Genomic DNA, 4,169 nt, shown 5'->3' with positions numbered 1-4,169 from the left:
GTGTAGATGCTTAAAAGCACGGAGTTGCTGCCATGTGATTGTCTGATTAGCTCCTTGCATTAAGCACTGAGCAGACAGGCTAGATAAAGTGTCCGATGAGGATAGAGCAAGGTTCACATAGTTTTGTTTCCATTAGTTTTGCACAATATGCAGACATGCTGTAAGTGTCCCAAATAATTCAAAGTCATTCTCTCTCCTTTGCTCGTTTCCTCTCTTTCTGGTTTAGGCAACTGTTTTTTTTCTTTTCCTCTTTCTGTGTCTCCCACCGTCTCAATCTGTTTCTCACTGTGAGGGAATAGGGTGTCTGTCACAAACACTGAGGCGCAAAAAGCCTCATCACACTCGTGTGATTCTACTCTCTCTCTTTCTCTATGAACCATAATTCTGAGATTACTTTAATTATTTAACCTTCTCTTGAACACACACACACATACACACACACACACATTACACAGACAGGTTTACTGACTTATTCATGCATGGGTTTATTTGGGGGCAGAGATCCTGTCTGCCAGCCTGACAGACACCCTGAACCATGGAGACTCCTGTCCTCATCTTTGTCCACTCCCTCCCCACACACACACACACACCACCACCACCACCCCCCCTCCAACACATACACACACACACACATGCACACACACCTAACCAAGTCCTCCAATGTCTGACTTGAGTCCACCCTATCGTTAACAGATGAGGTCCTCAACTAGAGTTCAATCTAGCTTCTCTATCATAGTTTTCACTCTTTTTTATTTTATTTAATTTTCCTCTTGCTTTCCATTTTAAATGGAGAGATGGGGAAGGTATGCCCACATTTCTCAGAACAAAGACAGCCCAATTAAGTTAGTTGAGTTAAAGTTTGTGTGACAGAGAGGGATCAGAAGCCATGGAGGAAAAGTAACAATCGAGAGAATGTTGAGGATAGGAGAAAGAGAGACAGTCTAACAAACTGGGAAAAGAAGGAGTGAAGAAGAAGAAGAGGGGGGAAACAGGAGCCTGAGTCACTTTGTTCCAGAAGCAGGTCAACTTCATTTTTATCTCCTCAATGGGAGAATATGAATAATTAATAACTGCTTCAGCCATACCCTTCAGAGGCCTATGGTAAAACGTAAAGTCTAATGAGATGTTGCTCATGAATTGTAAATGTGGATGCTGGAATGTTTTTTTTTTCTTCGTCTGACTGTGTGTGTCTGTGTGTTTGTGAGTGAATAAGGATTGGGTTAGTCTGTTACAGACGGGTGGGGTGAAGAACAGCTTGCAGCCGTTTTAAACTGTAGACGAAAAACTTCATTAGAAGCGTCAAGTCCATCCTGCAGCACATGGAAGCACAGCAGAGATCCAAAAGTTTGTACAAAGCTCTCAACCATCCTAACACACCAATGACCACCACACCTGCTAACTGAAGCAAAATAGAAATGGATGCTGTTTTATATTTATCTTTTGTAACAGCTTCATCTTTTATTCATCAATTCAAATGACAATAGCTGTTTCCTGTATATACTGCAGCTCCATCGACATCCATCCATTTTCTTTACTCACTTTTTCTTTTAAGGTGACATCTAGGCTAGTGCCTATTTTAATTGGTCATTGTACAGGGGAGGGGTACACAAGTACATCACAGGGTCACTTAGGGCCCCCACATACTCGAGCATACTGTGCGTAATCTGTGAGCTGCACGGACTCTGTGGGTACTGTCCGCAGACGGTTGAGACTTCTTACTCGAGCGTACAGATTGCCTAAAATTCTCTCGTGACAAATTCCTTAATTTCTCACAATTTCAGTCATGGCATCAATGGACGAGGAGGAAGAGCTCTCTTTCCTCTTAGCTTTAAAATAATTATACATATAAAAATATATAGAAAAGAAGTTGAGATAGTCTTAAAACAAACAAAAGAAAAGAAGGTGGTAAATAAGGCCATTAAACCAGACCAGGGATGAAGAAGGGAAATTTAATACACTGATGAAGGGCATGAAGACGAACAGCGAGAAACACTTTTGAATATTTTCGAATGGATTCTAGCAAGTTCAATGAGCTAGTTGGGTGCTTTACCACCAGGGCAGCCACCGCACACTAGTCAGAGCTGCACAGAGAGCGGCAGTCATGCTGCGCATCATAAAGAAATCATTCAGTGGTTTTTGCACAATAATTTTCATGTCATATGACCCACTGACCCAAAACTTATATTAAGTTACTAGACCTGACAGACGAGGCACCCTCATTTATTTCTCATTTTAAAAGATTTTCTAATTTTACAAAATTCATTTGTTCAAAAATCATGGTTTTCGCTCAATAAATAATTAGAAAAATTTTTAAAATGAGAAATAAATGATGGTGTCTTGTGTGTCAGTCTATTAGAGTAGTTTAACATTTGTTTTGTGTCAGTGGGTCAAATGATGTAAAATATATTAATTTTTGTTTCTGAAGAGTGTTTGGTTCAGTAATTTGTTGACGGTCCCTAAGTGAACCATTACGTTTCGGAGGAGGGGCCGACTGAACACAGTTGACCAACATCAGACTGTCTGTTTCGGATCAAACGCGAGGAACACACCTGTGCGGCCGTGACTGGTTCTGAATGAGACTTTACAGCAGACAGCCGCTCCCCTCTCTTCCAGGTACTGTGTACCGGCGCAGAATCTTTTAGTGGTATGCAATACCAGACTGTACCGGCTTACTTTCACACCTGGTTGAGACGTTGCGTTCTGTTGTCTGTATTGTTCTGTTGGTACAGAATCACGTGGGAGTGAAAGGGGGTGGATGTGACTGCGGTAACAAAAACATGTATTTAGCAATGAGTCACGTTATCGCTTGGATTTGAATCAGTACATTTTGCATCCAATAAAAACAAAGATGTTGACAAATAAACTGGACAATATTATGGCATTTTAGTGATATTTCCACAGTTGTGATCTTGACTGGTCTTGAAATAAAATCCCGAGTCCTCAATGTCCGAGACCGCGACAAGACCGAGACCAAAAGTGGTTGAGTCCGAGACAAGCCCAAGACCCTCAAAAAGTGATCTTGAAACCGGTCTCAAGACCAAGACCGGTCTCGAGTACTACAACACTAGTAGTGACTGAAAAGAACAAGATTGCGGATACATTCGGTCAAAATGAGTGTTCTCTGAAGGATTGCTTGACCCTCAGAGATGTGGTACAGTTGTTCAGGAGAGATTCAGAGTAATGCTCCTGCTCCTCAACATCTAGAAGAGCCAGTTGAGGTGGTCTGGGCATCTGGTAAGGACACTCCCTGGATGCCTCCCTAGGGAGGTTTTCTGGGCAAGTTTGACTAGAAAGTTAAGCCCCAGGACACTCTGGAGAGACTATGACAAACTAGAAAAGGTGGCTGGGAAAAGAGATGTCTGGGCCTCCCTGCTTAAGCTGCTGCCCCTGTGACACAACCATGCAACAAGTGGAAGATAAAGGAAGAATGGATGCATGGATCAAGACCAAATCTAGACGATTTCTATGTGAAGCTTCAGCTACCCATGATGCTCACAATGGTGACAAAATGATGTTCATAACCAAAAGAAAACTGGTTGCTACATCCACCAAATCACTTTATTTTAATGCAATGTTAATTTTCATGACTTTTAGCATAAACTGAAAACAACTTGGCACCTTGGCAGCACAACAGCTCAGTGGTTAGCACTGTTGCCTCACAGCAAGAAGGTCCTCGGTTCGATCCTCGGTTGGACCTGGGGTCTTTCTGTGTGGAGTTTGCATGTTCTTCTCATGCTAGTGTGTGTTTTCTCCGGGTACTCTGGTTTCCTCCCACAGACCAAAAACATGCATGCTAGGCTGTCTTCAAGCCCAGGCCTCCATTGCAAAAGAGATCTATGATCTCAATGGGATTTGCCTGGTTAAATAAAGGTTAAATTAAAAAAAATAAAAACTGAGATATTATATCTGTAGCTCACATAAAAGTAAAAGCTTAGATTGGTGATTGTGAAAAGTACCATAAAAAATGTTCATGGTTTAAAAAAATAGGACATGCTCAATTCAAGCTCCTCCTTGAATTGCCATCTTATCGTGGTGGAGGAGTTTGTGCACCTGAATGATCGATACTAGGAGCTATGTTGTCTGGGATAATTGCCCCTGGTAGAGTCTTACAAGGCAGATTGGTTCTAGACGACAGGCCAGACAAAAAGCAATTCAGAAGACTTATATGG

This window comes from Nematolebias whitei, chromosome 19 (genome assembly GCF_014905685.2).
Source record: "Nematolebias whitei isolate Nwh7 chromosome 19, NemWhi1, whole genome shotgun sequence".
In the NCBI taxonomy this organism is placed as follows: Eukaryota; Metazoa; Chordata; class Actinopteri; order Cyprinodontiformes; family Rivulidae; genus Nematolebias; species Nematolebias whitei.
This window is presented reverse-complemented; position numbering follows the sequence as displayed.